The sequence below is a fragment of the Nipponia nippon genome, unplaced genomic scaffold (assembly GCF_047370975.1).
Source record: "Nipponia nippon isolate SJK-2023a ecotype South Korea unplaced genomic scaffold, ASM4737097v1 scaffold_10, whole genome shotgun sequence".
Classification (NCBI taxonomy): domain Eukaryota; kingdom Metazoa; phylum Chordata; class Aves; order Pelecaniformes; family Threskiornithidae; genus Nipponia; species Nipponia nippon.
The window spans coordinates 16,113,835-16,131,794 of NW_028262291.1; the positions used below are offsets into that span (position 1 = coordinate 16,113,835).

The following is a 17,960-nucleotide window of genomic DNA, read 5'->3' on the forward strand; positions in this document are numbered from 1 at the left end:
CTTATCAGCAATGTAACTTTAGTTACCCAAAATGTTTGGATATTTGAGGATGAAAATTGAAAATTGTTTTATTTTAATTCTTCTATAAAATTAAGAGGTTCCAACATTTTTTGGAGTAGGTGAGAAGGATGGAGACTGGCTATGTTATATTGTATATAAAATCAGCTTGATCTCATAGACCTTTCCACTATCCTGTGTTCACAATTTGGGGGGGGAAATTAAAAATATTATAGATTGGGCTCATCTGATTCTCCTTTTATGCTTATGAGCACCTAAGAGATTGGCATAGCAATAGTAAAGTAAATATCTGATGCCCTCTAGTACCATCATGGTTTTAGCAAAAGAAACGCTGTTATCTGCATTTCCGAAGGGGTAACTGAGGCACTGCTCAGTTGAGCCCCAGCGAGGACTTTTTTGTCAGCTTTCCTCTTCGTGGCTTGTCAGCGCAAAGAAATCTTCTGTTCTTGTTGGTTTTGCAGCTCCTGTGGGGCTCTTAGTAAAGCTCCCACATGTTACTGTCTAAAATCCTGTATCCTTGGGTGGCATTTAGACCTTCAATATTCAGGACATTGTTTTTCCTTACCCAGAGGAATAAATGATTAGTTCGTCAGCTGTAGATTGGTGTGAGCCTTTGCAGGTAAATCCAACAATGTAAATAGAAATTCAACCCTAGGAGTTTTGTGATGGGCAGCAGGGCAAAAATGTCCCCCCGTTTGGGATGGGAATGTGCCTCCCTATCTCCAGACAAGGTTTCTTTTAGGTAGCTCGTCTGTTGTGCTAAGCCAACCTGCAATGGAGATTTCAGCGTTGTTTATAGCTTTATTACGCGAGTCTGTAGGGTAAGACATACACGCAGTTTAATGAGGCTCTAAGAAAGAGTTTCGAGTAACTGACACATTCTCTGAGTTTTCCCCAGACCACTGTGCTGTAGCTGAACTATGACTTCTAAGTAGTTCTTAGTGCCTCAAATCTTATTTTCATGCTCTTAACAGTTATGTTATTTAAATCCATTATTTGTTGAGTGGAGTGGGTCTATAATCTGAATGTCTTAGAGAAGCGGGTATCTGAATAAAATCGCTTCTGAAGTTTTCTTTGTGGAAATAAAAATACAAAACTTGCTATATAAAATGTCAGAAATGGCAGTGCTACATAAAACCCCTGCAGGGCTGTTTGGGTTTTGGTTTGGGTTTTGGGGGTTTTTTTGGGGGGGGGGCGGGGGGGGGGTTGTTGTTTTGTTTTTTTTTTTTTTAAAGAATAATGGAAAAGTGTAATTTATGCCTAGATAATTAGTAGTGTTTTACCACTGAAATGTATACCACTTAGAGGAGTAGTCACCGGAGCCTTTCACACCTGCACGGGGTATGAAATTCCAAACAATTAAACCAATTAATATTTCTTCCTGAAAAGAAGTCTATTGTGCCTTAGCAAAAAGCACGTTGCAGGAGTGAAAACAAATGTGTTAAAGCAGAATGTGTGATAAATGGGAAACGCACTGTTAAAGACTTTCTGACACATCTTTTCATTCCTGAAATTAAAAACAGAGTAACTTTGTGAACAAGTGTCACTTGCAAGGCTGAATTTATTGTAGTATTCCTTATGAAAGGCTTTTGCTTTTCAAGAATGGTAAGGGGGAAAAAAAAAAGGTACAGTGCCATTCGGTCTTTTGGTTGAGAACCGAAAACAAGTAGTATGGGTTTAAAAGTCATCTTAAAAATGAACAACTTGTCTGTATTCCTACTTATGTTCTAGCTGAAAAGAACTGTAGAAGAGGGGATACCACACAAGTTTTTATGTTAAATATTAGTTTACTTTGTCCTGTCCTTGCTGCATAGATGTTCACTCTCTATTTCTCCAAAGCGGGGAAAAAAGACTGCAGTGTATCAGTCACTTCATTTTTACACTTGCACATTCCATGGATGTCATTAGATTTTGGTTGTTACATTTAAAAAATTTTACATGTACCTTGAGAAAGTGAATATGTAAAAAGAAGGATCTTTAAGCTGACAGCTCCAAATGTCATTCCTGAGTGTTTGTGGAAGTATATTAAAATTATTTCTTTAGAAGAGAAACAGAGATGAGTTGTTTGACAGAATTAGAAAAAAAAAAAAAAAAAGAAAAAGCATTTGACTTTCATTAATTTGTATTTTCATGGTCATCTTTGTAGAGAAAGGGTGAAAAAGCATTTAAGAAAACGAAAGCTGAAGTCCTTTGCATCCCCAGTGCACAGCAAGAAGAGCCGCCTGCGCCCTGCGGGCGCTCGGTTCCATCCCTCTTCTGGTTCTCTATTTTTGGAAGCCTCTGTAGAAGGTCAGTGGGAAACATAACCCCTGACTCCTAAGGCAAAAGCAGCCTGGATTATCATTTACGAGAAACTAAAGACGGAGTGCTAGTAGAGAGCAAATATTTACTCCTGTTAGTATTTCCTAGATGAACGCAAGCAGCTTAAATTTCAGTTGTTCAAAATTAGTTGCTCAATTAAAAAAAAAAGTTTAGCTCTATTTTTTTCTTTTCCCCTTGGTCAATCATTCATTATATCTAATGTTTGAAATCTAATCACTGTTCCTGAGAAAATATTTCAGGAAACTATCTAGACAAAGCCTTTTAATATAAATTGTAAGAGACCAACTATTTGTCAATTCGATAAGAATAAATCTTATCTACATTCATAATCATATACTTTATTCTGTTTTCATGTGCAATTGCTGCACTTCGGAAGCAATAAATACCTGTATTGATACTTAATGTATTTTATTAGAAATAGCCATTGAAAGAAAAACATACAGCAGATCACAGAAGAGTTGTCTGGAAATTCCTCATTTCCCTGATGGTTGCCTTGTATTGAGGCTTCTTGGCTCTGGTCTCTCTGGTCAGACTGCGATGCAATGGACAGGAGGTTGCTTCCCGTATCTGTGAGCTGTGCTTGTTTTTGTCTCAAAAAAGAAAAGATGATGAGGGATTGGGATATAGGGGAGTGTCAGGGTGAGATACATGGAGGATTTGACTCGGGGTTTTAGTCCCCATATGCCTGTGCCCATCCTACTCTTTAGCTCCAGCTCCCCAAAAAGCGTGTCTTCATACAGCGCTGGGTTTTGCCTGTCCTGGCCGGGGCTCTGGTCCCCAGCACATCCCTGGTTGGGAGCTGTGGCTTTGCCCCTCTCGTGCCGATCGGTGACTGTGACTCTCTTAAGAAATCTCAGTACATGCCTTCTCCAAGGAAAGCTGGATTTGTGTTGTCTTTTAAAAAAATCTTTTTTAATGTTAACTAAAATAATCAAATCTTAAAGTATATTTAGAAGTTGCATTTTAAAATTCTAGTCCTTCAGAAGGGTCGAAGGTGCCAATTTCATCATTTGGTGAATACCAAAAGCTGATTTATGGCTTCTTTTGACACTCAGTCATGCGGCAGAGGCAAAGGAGCAGCTGGTAATGCGACCAGTAAAAGTTAAAAAAAGGGGAGGAAATGCTATATAACAGAAACAGAGGGATATTATTAGCTCCTGTGCTCTGCTAGAGAAGATCCAGGGAATGAGAGAAGCTCTCTGGGAGGCCAGGGAAACTTCCCCAAGGCTCCTGTACCGATCTCCCACACACCAGCTTTCAGGACTGGTGTTTCCCAGCAGGACCCAGTCTGGACCAGGCTGTGCCACGGTAGAGATGAAGGGTGATAGATGCAGAGAGGTGCTGGGCAATCCCACAGCTGAGTCCAGTGCTTGCAGTGTGTTTTTTGCTAAAAGGGATTTGTTCAGTGTGATTAAGTGTGCTGGATAAGAGATAAAAATGTCATGAGTTGGGGCAGCTTGGGCAATTAAAACTGAACTTTTTTCTGTGTGTTGCATTATCAAATTGGGCAGGACCAGGGTGAGCCTTCATTTGAAGGCAGGTGGCAAAGTACAGACCTGCTGGACAGACATTGAAGATTGCAGCTGGGTTGCAAGGCTCGGAGGATGCCATGTCAGTAACACATGGAAAATCGGGATTCCTTTTCCTGTCCTATACAGCCCTCTGTCATGGTAAAGGTGGGGCGGTCTGTCTCCTAACCTTACCGAGCTTGCTTTTAGGGCCTTGAGCCTTGCTCGTGCATCTCTTGGTGAGAAACTGCTTCAGGCATTGATTGCTCGCAACCTCTTCTCCTTCCTCCTTCTATTTGAGCACCTGCTTCCTAAGATGAACCCTCAGCCCCCTGAGCTTAGGAGGTTGGCAAAGAATGTGAGGTGCTGTAATGCGTACAAATTCAAAATTCTGCAAGGAGTGAAAAGGCAGGAAAAATTAACATTAGTAATATTTAACTTAAAAAAACAAACAACCAAACAAACAAAATACACAAAAAACCAGCCCAACCCAAACAATCCAAAAAACCCCACAACACCCTTCCTAACTTTCTTAAAACAGAAAGAAGCTCTTCACATAGGAAACCACAGAAGGAGCATTTAGAAGGGGCAAAGAAAGAAGAATTTGAATCCTGGGAAAGGTACGTGTGATACCAAATTAGGCCAGGTCTGGCTCCCAATGGTTTTTGTGACCCTTCTGCAAATATTCCAGATGAAATTCCTCTTTCTTAAATACTGAGAGAGTTGAACCATATCCAATACACTGAAGGAGATACCGTTGACACTTGTGTAGCTGCAGGAATACTTCCCTGCGTCTGCTGAGGACTCCTCTTGTGATACAGCATAAGATAGCATTCACTGCTTTTGTAAGTGCATCGCGTTGATGCGGATAGTTATTGCAGGATCAGCTCAGGCACACAACTGCTTCTCAATCATTTGCAGCTTTTAATGAGATATCAAATTGTAAAAATAAACTCTTGCAATTAGTCTTGTGCATTTAACATTGCATTTTACACTATGGAAAGGTCACTCTTGCTTGCCATTTTTTTCTTAAGTTTAGCCAGTTCCTTGTATACAGCAGCCCCCAAATTCCTTTCTGCTGGCAATGCTTTTCAACTTAATTCGTTGAAAGATTTTGTATTTTTTTTTCTCAAGACAGTGAAGGAAAATACTTAAAGATCTGTCCCATAGCTGTTCTTGACAATTTCTGCCAGTAATTTTTCTCCAACCTCATACTTCTCAAAAATACTCATTTCCATTTTGTGCTTGGCTCAACTTCTTATGCAATTTACAGTTTCTTTGTTAATCTTTAATCTTCCCTTTTCTGGAAAAAAATAGTCATTTAATTGGGTACACACAGTACTTGGTAAGGCAGTCTACGTTACACACTCGCTTTCCCCTTTGTCTTGTCCCTTTCTCTCTCCTTTCCTTCAAGATTTCTTCAAAAGTATTAAATACTTTAATTCTTTGGAGTAATTTCTGTGAGCTCTATTTTTAAATATCGGCACTATATTCTTTTTTTGTCAGCTGGAGGCATCTGTGACCTGGAAAACTTGCCATAAATACTTAATGTAGCTGCTTCTGCCTGCCTTTCACTTCTGTGTCTGCCAACCTGGATATATTAAATTTCTTGAGTTTTGCTTCCATGTTAGTTGTGATCATCTCATATCCTCATTGCCATTATTTGAATCACCCTGATCCATCTTGAAAACTGAGGTCAAGTTCTCACTTCAAGGATGATCGAGATACAGCTTTATCTGTTTAGTCTGGAGAAGAGAAGGCTGAAGGGGAGACCTTATCATTCTCTACAACTACCTGAAAGGAGGGTGTAGCGAGGTGGGGGTTGGTCTCTTCTCCCTAGTAAGAAGCGATAGGACGAGAGAAAATGGCCTCAAGCTGTGCCAGGGGAGGTTTAGGTTGGATATTAGGAAAAACTTCTTCACTGAAAGGGTGGTCAGGCACTGGACCAGGCTGCCCAGGGAAGTGGTTGAGTCTCCATCCCTGGAGGTATTTAAAAGACAGGTAGATGTGGTGCTCGAGGACATGGTTTAGTGGTGGACTTGGCAGTGCTGGGTTAACGGTTGGACTAGATGATCTTAAGGGTCTTTTCCAACCTTAACAATTCTATGATTCTATGTCCTCTCTGTGTTGTATAACACCCTTTTTTACCCCTCCTCTTATTTGTACACAACAATCTTGTTTGCTGTTTGTTCTGAAATACAACTCTTCAAATTTGCAAAATAGCATTTGTTCAACTTGTATTCAAAAATAGAATGATCTTTTTTTATAGACAGTATGATGTTTTTCATATACCTTATGCTTTTTCTAAATCCATTTTGCGCCTTTTAAAATCAAGGGTGTCATCTTAGAAAGTGAGGTATGTTTTATTTATTTAAAAAAAAGCTAAAAAGGAAAAGCTACAGCTCCCAAACTGCAGATTGAAAATTAGTTTGTCCTTAGCAAGTGAGATGGTTTTGGCAGCAATCGCACTAAACAGGGATTTTCCAATCTTGGCTGCTAACATGAGATTCCTTGTTTAGGATCACATTGCTTGTAGATTACAGAATTGGCCACAGAATAGACACACTACTCAAATGACAGATTTGTCCAACCTGTGCTGTGTTACAGGAAACGGGGCCATGTTTTGTAAACCAGAGCTAATATTTTCCATCTGTAACCACGTACAAGACTGATGAAGGACATAAAGAATATTCTGCAATGGAGAACAACAGAAATCCCTAGTCTTTAAAAAAAGAAACCCACCTGCATTTCATTTTTGTTTATTTCTCTCATTATAATTTGTAATGTCCTGAAAATTAATGTTACTCTTTTCTAGAAAAGCGTACCTTAAACAGCCCAAAGCAGCTATGAGCAGACAGATTCTCCAGAGAGACTGTTGTAGCTCTTCTGCACTTCAAGACAAAATATTTCCATTTAGTAGTTGACTTTGTAACATTCCCATGAAAATGCATTGTGTATGTTGTTGGGCAAAATGTCAGCCATGGGTCGGTTATGATGTGCTTCCTGCCCCCCTCTGTCCCACAGGACTGAACAGGCTCTGCCAAATTTGATTTCTAGTATACCCAAACTTATATGTGCTAGGAGAAAACCAAGACTCCTACTTCTGCTTTACCCTAGCAATTCCAATTGAGCATGACAGATCTAGAAATGAAGTGTTAGATATTGGCCATAAAGATCCTCGTATTTCTCACACGAGGAATGAGCAATGGTAAATATTTCACATGTGTCCACTTCTACAAATGCCTTAGTACTTGGGGATAGTCAGCTTTTGGGAATTGTTAATAGATATTTAGCTTATCATAGCGCTAAAAGGGCCCACTGAAGTACTGCTTCCCATTTGGGGAGGGGGGAGATACCCACCTCTTTGATAGTAACAATGCATCTCTTCCTGAAATAGGTATCTGCAGCAGGCTGGGTGAATCCTGCCCTCAACTGGCCACTTCTTTTCCCTGATTGCAAAGGGAGAGCTGCAGATGTTTACATTGTATGTACCTGATCCTCAAAGCTGCTGAGTATCTTGCAGCCTCTAAGTGTAACATGTGAATACCCGTCATTTTTCTGACTTGTCCTCACTAAAGGAGAGCTCGCTGGGAGATGCTGTTGCATTTTCAAAATTGGTTTAGAGAGAAGGGGAGGCTCTGACTGGGGTGGCGGCAGGGTATTCCTCCATCAAGAGCTCTTGCTGAACTCATCATGGGTGGACCAAGTGTGTGTGGACAGCAGCTCACATTTGCAAGACCGGAACCATGTTTTAGAAGATGGGGTCAGAAGTGCCAGTGTGAAAGTGAGAGCTGTGTAAGATCAAGAAAAAAAAAAAAAATCATAATGGCCCTCAAGGGATGATAGCAGGGTGCAAGGGGGGAGATGCTTGCCAGGCTGGGACTTCCAGGATGCTGAGGCGGTGGACCCAGCAAACGATGCTGGTTTTGTGCAGAACAGATGGCCGCAAAAGTTTCACACTTGTGGAAAGGGATTTCTAAAAGAGCAGAATTTGACTTGAAGTATTCCTGCCTAGTTGTATTTGATAGCAATGACTGTGCAAAGCCCATGACTGGCCAATTTTTTTTTATAAAGATTGTCATTCCTGTAAACCATTGCACACGCTTCCACCCTAATTTCCATCTGCACATGGCTAATCTAGGACTGTGATGGAGGTGTACAACTATTTTAAAGTGCTCCTAGAAAGTAGGTTTTATGTGTAAAGATTAGCAAATCACTGGCGGGAAATGCCACTCAGTTATGTGTTTCAAGAGAAATATAGTAGCAGAGGTGACTTTCTTTTACCAGACAATGGACCCAGCTGTAAAATTTCGGTTAGTAATTATATATTTCTGATATATAGAGAGGCAACTTATTTAACTTCTCAGTGCTTGTAAAACACAAAGATACTTTCAAGTGAAGTTTAGTATCCAATTAAGTGTTTTTCTCATACTGAATAACAAAATTTTCCAGGAGGAAACAGCTTGTAGTGATGTTACAGCTCCAGCCTTCAGTAGACAATATGAGAGAAATATTGGTACCCTCTCAAATGGTAACAGCATTAGGGACTGTTACTTCAAAGAAGCTGTCATCCTACCTTAGGTAGTCAGTGTCTATTAAAATAGTGATGGAAAAAATTAGAGACTGCGATTAGGAGATGGTTCATCTGGGGGAATGGGTACCTGCTTAAGATGACTGCTGTTCCAGGCTGGGAGTCTGTGCTAGTCTTATTGTGAACAAAGACTTTGAGCAATGGTCTGGGACATATTGTGATATTTGTAACTACAGTTCAAATAAGTGAATACTAATAATTCAAATTAGTCTTAAAGAAAGAGTTTGCGGTGTCTAGCTATGGGGACGTGGGTGGTGGTTGCTTTTTTCTTGCATTGTGATCTGCTAAGAGTGAGAAAAGTTTCTCCAAGGTGAGTGTTGAATTTGCTTTAGATTGGGGTTTAGGATAAGAGCTCTTCTTGGGCCAAAAAATAGGTGTACTTGTGTATTTGGTAATATTCATTCTTCTCGAGTGAACACTGGTATTGTTTTAATGTAATACCTTTTTCACCTTATGAAGCAATAATCATTGGTGCTTGGTATTGCTTTTGCTAAGGTGAAGTCTAGAGTTCAAGCTTTGCTTGGGTCTGATTTGAGCAACAGAGAAGCCTCATTATTAACCGTTCATGTTAATCACAAGGAGATATGGGACAGCAGAGCTGAGTACCATTTCCCACATCTTCAGCCAGGAGGAACTGAAAGAGCATGACCTCGGTGGTTGCTGTGTGGGGATGAAATTAAGTTTGGAATTGGAGGACTTCTTTGACCTAGATAAGAGAGACACAATAAAGCCAATCGTCCCAAAACAAGAGCTGGTGTGGGAATCGCTGTGTGCTGCCTTAGTCTTTCAAAGCAGGTCATGGAGAATTGGCCGTCTCTATTCACTGGGTCAGGGCTTAGGGTAGTGTGTTTTTATGGCTGGTTCAGCTGAAAGCTGGCTGTAAGTGCTGCCTTATGCTAGTTTTGGCCAGGCCATTTAAGGGCAGACATTATCTGTCCCGTGCACAGGCTGCTCCTCTTGTCTAGTAGGCTGCCGTTGATTTTAAGATTAGTAACAAAGTTGGGAAATAGGCTTGTTTCAGAAAAACAGAGGTAGCTGAGCCTACATAACTAGTGGATCTCTTAATGTTTACAGCTACAAGACAAAGGCCAGCTTTAGCAGGCACACACACTGCTGTTCGGCATTTGTCAGAAATACCCATGATGGTTGTGACTAGGTCTGCTGATTGGGGCTTTGTCTATGAGTAGAACTGGAGCTAGCTTTACGGCTGTCAACACAGGGGATTCAGGCACACATTTACTGTGGGAACATAGTCCTGCATAGGTAGGATGAGAGCTGGCACTTGCAGGAACCTGCTTCTCTTTGGAGGAGGGTTAAGTTTTAGTTTTCCTAAACTGAACTAAACAGTTCTGTAGTATTAAGGCACTGGTTAGTGCTGAGATGGAGATGCCAGCTCAGGAAAGCCGAGGCTGTTGGTTCAGTTCTTGGATCGTTGTACTTTAGTCAAAGTTGGATGAGGAAAAGGAGAATGCTTTATCGGATCCAGTGTTGGTCAGGGATACACCAGCTTGCTAGACAGAGCCAGCCTTGCAGCTCCCGCTCCCAGGACCCTGGCTGGTCCCCGTAACTGGTTTGCTAGTTTTGATTCAAGAATGAGTTACCAAAGGCTAGATCTAGTGACAGCTAAGGATGGAGGTTAGCAGTGGGACTGCTGACTTGCTTCTGGTCTTCGCCCTGCCTTTCAGTTTTAGGCTGGAGGCTGGGTCTGGGTGTGTGGTTGTCTGGTGACTCATCCTGGGGCAGTGCTTACAGGTGGGATTAACACTGGATTACGTAAAGATATGGGACCAGAAGGAATTAAACACCTTATTTGTTCAGTTCTTCCCATTGTTTCCCATTTTGGGAAATTTACTTTTCAACCTGTGTCCAACTTGCTCAGAAGCTCCTTTTGTGGGTGATATGTGAATCTCCGAGCACAGCTCTGACCCTTTACATTTCTTTTCAATGGTAAATTGTTATTTATAGCAAGGAGTTTGACAGAGGCTGTGGAATTATTGGCTGTATGTTTTATAAAGCAAGCCAAACGAGGAACAAAAATAATTCAGATTCAAATTCCTCTAAGCCCAAGCTCTGCATTAGCTCTGCTGCTATTCATGGGATCCATAAAAATCTGCATTAAAACCTTTCAGATATGTTCACTTCTCCTATTATCTTGCAGAAGTTGGACCTTTAGCCTAATTAAATCCTGGAAAAATAAGAATTTGGTGTGGCTGGAAATTTGATAGCAGGTGTGGAAGAAGATGGTGCATAAATTGTTAAATTGCTGCCATGTGAGGACATGGACAGGAGGAATATACGGAGCGAAGGGGGACTGTGGCGTTACCGTTTGGGAAAAGCTGTTGCATTTTGCAGAGCACTTCTCTGGGATGGGGCGTGACCTGGGACGCCCTGGCGGCATACCTGGGCCCCAAGTCAGAGTCATGCGCAAACACGTGGCGAGGGACTGGCTTGCCCTTGGCCCTGACCGTTCGCTTTTCTATTTGCGCAGCAAGTAGGTCGGTGACCACGCAGGCAAATTAAGAGGCTGCCATCTTCCTGTGGCGGGAGAGCGAGCTCCTGGGGCTAGGAAAGTCATTGAGAGGGCAGTAAGAAAAGCCGTAGCCAGATGGGATTGTAAGCTGCTGGGAAAACACTAGGGAAGAATAGGGAAAACAGTTGTAATATTTGTAAATATTATCTGCATCAAACTGTATGTATCTTGGTGTTGTGAAAAGCTTTGGCAGTGCTTTGTGAAGAATTAGGTCTGCAGTGAAATGGGAGCAGATGAAAACTGGAAGCAATCAAGCTGAACACTTGTGAGGTTTTACCCTTCCAAATGTTCACGGGGAACATTTGTTGTCCCTGTTTTGATCACCGGCTTGCTGCTGAGTATTTTCTGTTTCCTCCTTGGACTTTATTAGACTACTGCTGCTCCATTAAAGTACTGGATTTCTTTTCCTCCTCTGTTCTGCTAATACCCTGTTAGGAAGATGAGTTAAATGTCCTGGCAAGCAGATCCGAGGCATGCCCCTGAGCTTTTGGGACACCTAGTGAGCGTCCCTGGGTTGCACGTCCAGCACTCCCAGGGGTCCTGTCAGATGAGAAATGGGAGTTATGGTGTTGCTAAAAGGTGAGAAAAATCAGTATTTAGTTCCTTTCCCCATAAACACGAAACGTTTATGGTGGTCCTTGATGAGCCTGGGCTTTCCCAGTCCATCCCCTGTCCTCCAACATATTTGCTGTGCGGTTACAGAGCCTGGGGCTGCGCGTGTTGAACCACAAGGTCCTGGGGTCCGTTCCCCCCAGTCTCCCTGCGGCGCATAGGTGCATATCGTCCACACTTTCCTCGCCACAGGGGACACCCCGGAAGGTTGATATTTCATATCGCCACGCTGCCATGATGCTCCATGACAAGGAGAAAATTCCAGTCACTAGCCTCATTGGGTTGCAACCTTTATGAATACCGCAACTAATAGCCCGGGTAAGTGGAAGATTAATTTCTGTACCACCTGGCGGCAAGCTGTGGATTAGGCTGCTGTCCCTCGTGTGGGTTTAACATTGGAGGAATGGGGCACTGGAGTACCCAGACAATCGGCCTCTTGTTTAAACAATGAGCTTCTCGGTCTTGTTAGCCAGCGCTCTTAAATTTTCATTTTATTCTGGTATGCAGGCTTGTGTGATGTGGAGAATTGCTTCAGCACAGAAAGACTGTAAACCTGTTCAATTAAAGGAAATGCTCAGATCCAGCTGTTGGCGTCCCATGAATGCCAGTGCTCCTCGCAGAGTAAATAAGACCAACACACTCTGCCCTTGGAACAGATATGACGATTTGTGCCTTAATTCTCCTGAAAAAAGAGCCTTTGTTGTGGAAGAGCGGTTGGGGAAAAGGGGAGGAATGCAAAGCTTGGTGCAGAAAATGCCCAGCGAGACAAAGTCTTTTGCAGATAACACTGAGGTCTCTATAGCATGAGCCTAGTAAAAAGGCACCATAAGAAGCATGTACGGTACAAGCTCCTGTTACAGCTGTAATTGTCTTGTAAATTTTGAATGCTTTCCTCTCTTATGAAAAACCATATGTTGCAGAGTAACTTACCCTGTGCTTTCACTTCCAAGAAACAGGCCAACAAGCCTAGCTGTGGTGTGCACACAGTCGCTGGGTGTGCGGGAGCACACTCCGCACCCTTTGCATCTGGTTTTTCAATTGCCTTGGTTTTGGTGACATGTTGCTGCACTCTGTCGTGGGTGACAGGATTGTTTGTTTGGGCAGTAGTGGATGGCCAGTTGGTTATGCCAGATCTCTTTGTACAGGTCAGGAAAACGTGTGTGTGTGTATGTATATATAAAAGATCTTCTCTCTCTTTTATATACTTTTGGTATATTATACGCACATATAAAGAGATATATAAATAACAATAGATACTGCTATATGTATATATATAAAAAATATATATTTTTAATATGTGTGTATATATATATAAAGGGCTGTGGCAGTTTCAGCAGGTGCTGAATACATTTCAACTACAAATGCACAGCAGCTGACCTAATGCTTATGTCTCAACCAGGAGCAGCTTTCCCTATTCCTGCTGTCTTTTCACCCTCAGCCTCATTTTGTTCCCTGTCGAAAAGTTGTGACATGGAGGTTTTGAAATGTCACTGGCAACAGTTCAGCTGCTGAGGTGGCAACAGGTCTCTCTCCGAATGGCCCTTGGTGGCAGTTTACCTGCCCCTGGCAGGGTTAAATGTGTCATGCAGGTTAAAACAAAAGAAGTTGCATTTTAACTTACTAGCTGGGACTGTGAGGCACACAGGATTGCAGCCCATTGCTGAACTGGATAATGAAGTGCTTGGCTGCTAGTTGGCCACTCCAAGCGTCTTTTTTAGTCAAGCATATGTCTATTGTCATTTGTCTATCCTACCCATATATGTATATACATGTAAATAAATATATATGTACTTATGTGCGGCTGTGTGTGTGTCTATATATAGAGAGAGCATTTATGTACATGCACAAAAAAAAAAATTAAATGCCTGACTTTCTTGCCCAGTTGAGAAAGGGCAGCAATGCTTTAAAGGGGTGCAGAAGATGCAGTGGCTGTTGGGTGAAAGCTCTGCAGCTTTTCTAATGTGTGACTCTTGTTTCAGGCAGCAGCTGAGCCCACAGCCTCCATGCAAGCAGTTTCACTCAAGAAATCCCCTCCACATGTGCCCAGCAGCCCAAATCAGCATTTTCAGGTGGGTGGCAAAACACTGGAAGGCCTTTGAAGGACTGCAAAGGAGGGAAGGAAATTGTTACCATGGGGCTTGTCTTGCTGTTTAAGTAAGAGAAGTGTCCCTGCCCTTCATTTATTTATTATTATTGTGTATTTTAAATACACATTACTGGTAACAAATTGAAAGAGCTGCTTTGTAAATCAAAAAATAAATACTTCTAACATTCAGCATGATATGATGTATACATGGTTTTCTTTCAGCTAAGTTAAAATGGCAAAAATCCTGTGTGTGCGTATTGACTGTTACCACACAAGAACAGAGGGTAAATGGTCAAAAGTGTCCATGCAGCTCTGGTGAGCATCCAGTGAGTTTTTGGTTCCTGACTAGTGTAGGTGCTTTCAAGGCTTTCTCCAGGGGCTAGCAGAGTGACAGTTAGAAAGCCAGAGTGTTGCAGTGAAGGAATGTCTCTACCCCTTAACCTTGCTTTGGATTTAGTTTTTTGCAGATGTGCTGCCATCACGAGGAAGAGCAGAAGGCTTGGCCCCAGGAGCTCTAGTTCTGTCCCACCATGCTTGGACGCGTGCCTGCACCCTCTCCTCCTGCGATGGAGGCGCTGCATAGGAGCAGCCTGCGCCTTCCCCACCCGGACTGTGGCTGATGGGGAGGTCCTGCTGTAGCAGAGACCTGCTGATGTACGCAGAGGGAGTGTGTACCCACCACCCCCTTTGACGGGGCTTCAGCTCACACAGAGCAGGGCAGCACAGTGAGGGGGAGTGGGATACACAAAACCCTTCCAGCCTTGAAAAAGGCCAGTAGGGCTGCAGGCAGGCTCCTGTTGCACAGCAGCCAGACTGGCTGGCACCCCAACAGGGCGCTTCATCCCCAGACAGCTGCAGCCAGCCCTGACAACAGCCATGCTGGGCAGGAGGGAGGGGGATGCGATCAGGCAGAGCAGGCTGGAGGGCAGCTGTGGGGGAGAACCTCAGTGGCACACAGCAGGGCTTCTTCACTGCTGCACAAACCACTCACGCTGCAGAGGTAAGACACCGACTTATGGGCATGCCCTATGTGCACACCACACTCAAGACACAAAGTACACCCCCCACCCCCCCGCATCTAAGACACACACCGTCCACTGGAGACAAAACCCTCTCATGCACAGCACTTTTGCACTGCACACATGAAAAGCAGAACAGGTGTATGCTGCACCGGTGACGCACAGTCATGCAACGCACAGGTGAGTCACAAACCAGTGGGGTAGTGCACTACCACCCACAGCTGCTGCACATGTGTCATGTACCACAGGTGGGACACCACACCTGTGCTGCACATACATAACACCATATTTGCCACACACCTGTGACATACCACAGGTGCCACCACACATGACATACCACACATTACACCCCCACATGCATGATGACACACCCATGATGCACCACACATGACGCAGCATGTGCTGCACACACATCACAGCCCACAGATTAAATACCACACACATGCCGCATGCCCATGACACACCACACTTGATGCCACATATGACACCACACGTGCTTGCAGACATGACACACCACAACTGCATGTTGCATACTACACCTGACAGTGCACATGCAGGATGCTCCACACAGGAAACTCCATGCATGTGCCAATGTACACGTGATACTTGTGATACAACCCTCAATACCAGTCTCTTGAACACATGGCCACAACACAGCACTCCTGTGCCCCCCACCCCCCCATAACTCTCACACATGTCTTCTGCCACCCATGGACCCCCCCTTGTCCTTGTCATCTTCCTGCCCCCACCCTGTCCCCTTCCACAGGTACTTACTGTGCAAGGAAGACGCTGTTTCGTAACTCAAGCTCAATAAAATCTTGCACCATAACTGCAGTAGGTTGTTTTGGTTTTTTTTTTTTTTTTAAACATTGACTTTACAATTATATTATTGGACCTGTTACTCATGTATCAGATACTTCACTTTAACAACATGCCTGCACATTGTACAGACGCTCTCAGTCCGGTCTCTGGCAGAAGCCTACCCCTCCTCTTACCCATCAAACCCCACTGTGCATTTGGGGAATGTTTTTTCACTTCACCACTTGCTTTCTTACACTGGTGGGCTTGACAAGAAGCAAAAGCAAAGCATGTCACCCCTGGCAGCAGAGCTGAGAAGGCAGCATCCATCCAGATGTAGTCCTTTCCTCTGCCCATCACCTTTAACTACACAACCAAATAACAGCCAAAACATTTGTCTTTGACCATCTCAGGCTTTTACCTTTCCCAAAGCATTTATCCCTGTGACCCTCAGCAACAGCAGCTTGCTTCCCAGCATCGTTTGAGGCAATGCTGTAGCTGGCAGACCAGTAAGCCATGCACAGGGCTAAAAATACAGTTGGCTAGCACAGCAATAGAAGGCTGTAGAAGTTAGAGACTGACATTCATTTCCCCCCCAACTATTTAATACAGTAGTTAGTTAATGTCAGTGATCATAAAGTATCTGCTTTGCTTCACTTTGAAAAAAAATAACCAATAACCAAAACCAGCAAAAACCCATAAGCTTTTACACCTTTGCATTATCACACACCAGCTCTCTGCAGTTTAGGCTTCAGTTTGGCCGACTTAAGTCACAACTCCCTTGTCAGAGCTTCATTTTATTAAAGCATTTCATCAGAGCAAGCTGGTTATCAACACACTCTCCCCCCTTTCAGGAGAAGCAGGGGTGCAGTACAACACCCTCAGCTAACATTACCACCGCAGAAGCAAGTCGGAGGTAGCCCGCAAGCAACTTGTGCTGTGGCACAGCAGAGGCTCAGCCATGAGCTTGCTCCTCTGTGTAACCCCCATGGCACAGCCCCAGTGTTTCAGCTGTGAGCGTGCCTTAGCAGGAATGCTGCAGGACAGTGCTCCTAGCTGCTAAGCATAGCTTTGAGGCAGTCTGGTCACACTGCATCTTCCTGCTCCCTGTAGGCACATGCGTGCATAGCAGGCAGGTGCTCTGTACGCCCAGCTTTCTCACGGCTTAACCTCGCCTGGTGGTGTTAACAAACCAAGCCTGGAGCAAGAGCCATAGTTTTGTTGAGCCTGGATAGAGTAAAACACCCGGATTGCTGTGGTGGAAGCCTGCACTTAAACAAACCAACCAACACCAAAGCCATTAAGCACGACAAGCTGCTGCATGTTCTGCATTAGGGTGCAGGCCTGAGCGCTGCCATGCTGGGGCGGAGGAGACCAGGACCCACTCTGTCTCTGCACGCAAGCACTGTACATAGCCAGCCACCCCACAAGCTGCCTCCCAGTCAGGGCTGAAGGACTCTCGTCACTGGAGACCTCCAAGTTTAAGAGCAGAAGATCTGGATGCTTCCCTCTCTCTGCGCTCAGCCAGTTTCTGCCTCCAGCATCCCTGTTCGAGACCCACATTATGAAAGATTCATGAAAATATTACCTTTTGCTTATCTAGACTGAATTTCAGTTACAATAGTTAACGTTTGAAGGGCAGGTACCCACATGCCAATCACGGCACTCGACAGTTAAGGCTTACACAACATAGAGAGCACTACTGTAAGACACAGTCAAGTCCAGCACCCTCATGCTGGTCCATAAAGCTTATGTTAAGACAAGCAGTTTCCAAATGGGCTACCACATTCGTTGTTATGGTATTAGGATCATTCATCAGGTTACTCACTCATTGGCCTGTACAGGTGAATGGCCCCCCTCCCCTTTATTTATTTATTTATTCCTTGAGTCAGAAACAGGTGAGTGTGGAGTCCTCCAGCATCTGAAAGCCACACTGTTCACCAACAGCCATCCACCAGCAGTTGCTCACTCACAGCTTGAGGCTATCAGTAGCTCGTGTCCATGAGAGCTCAGTGCAGGTGAAGAAAAGGACTTTACCTCCTGAGTTTATGAAACCTGGACACATTGAACAACTCCAAATTGCCACGTAAGGAGTACGGATCTTCAGTGCATGAGAACACCTCCAACTATACCCCTTCGAGGCACTGTTACCAGTTTAATGAGTCTTAGCAGTAGCATGGTACAAGGTAGTTTCTCCCAGGCCCTGTTGAAGGGAAAAGACACCTTGGATCCTTTGTTATACCTGAAAGGAGAAAAAAAAAAAAAAAGTTTTAAATTATGCATCCAACTCCTGTCTTAGAAGGGCTTTTGACACCACCGAGAAAGTATGATAGCGCTGGTAGGGGTGAGCGGGACCTGCACACCTTGCTGGTGAAGGGTCACCCGATGAAAAGGACAGGTAACACAACATGCCCTGGTGACTTTTCCCATCCTAAGACTCAGGCAAACCCACTGCAACCTGCCGGCTGTCCCAGGA

General features: G+C 43.8%; 2 long non-coding RNA genes across 4 annotated transcripts in view; one reads left to right on the forward strand and one right to left on the reverse strand.

The window, feature by feature from the left end:
* LOC148057085 (uncharacterized) overlaps nucleotides 1-14,788 on the forward strand; it is a 59,830-nt gene extending 45,042 nt beyond the window's left edge. Inside the window, exons 4-5 of the long non-coding RNA XR_015702059.1 lie at nucleotides 13,561-13,650; nucleotides 14,125-14,788. This is a non-coding gene — a long non-coding RNA (uncharacterized LOC148057085). The remainder of the gene's footprint in view (nucleotides 1-13,560; nucleotides 13,651-14,124) is intronic.
* Nucleotides 14,789-15,549: 761 nt separating this feature from the next.
* The window catches only part of LOC148057086 (uncharacterized), a 50,110-nt gene continuing 47,699 nt past the window's right edge, over nucleotides 15,550-17,960 (reverse strand). For all 3 annotated transcript variants that reach the window (XR_015701840.1, XR_015701839.1, XR_015701838.1), the window contains one exon: nucleotides 15,550-17,726. This is a non-coding gene — a long non-coding RNA (uncharacterized LOC148057086). The remainder of the gene's footprint in view (nucleotides 17,727-17,960) is intronic.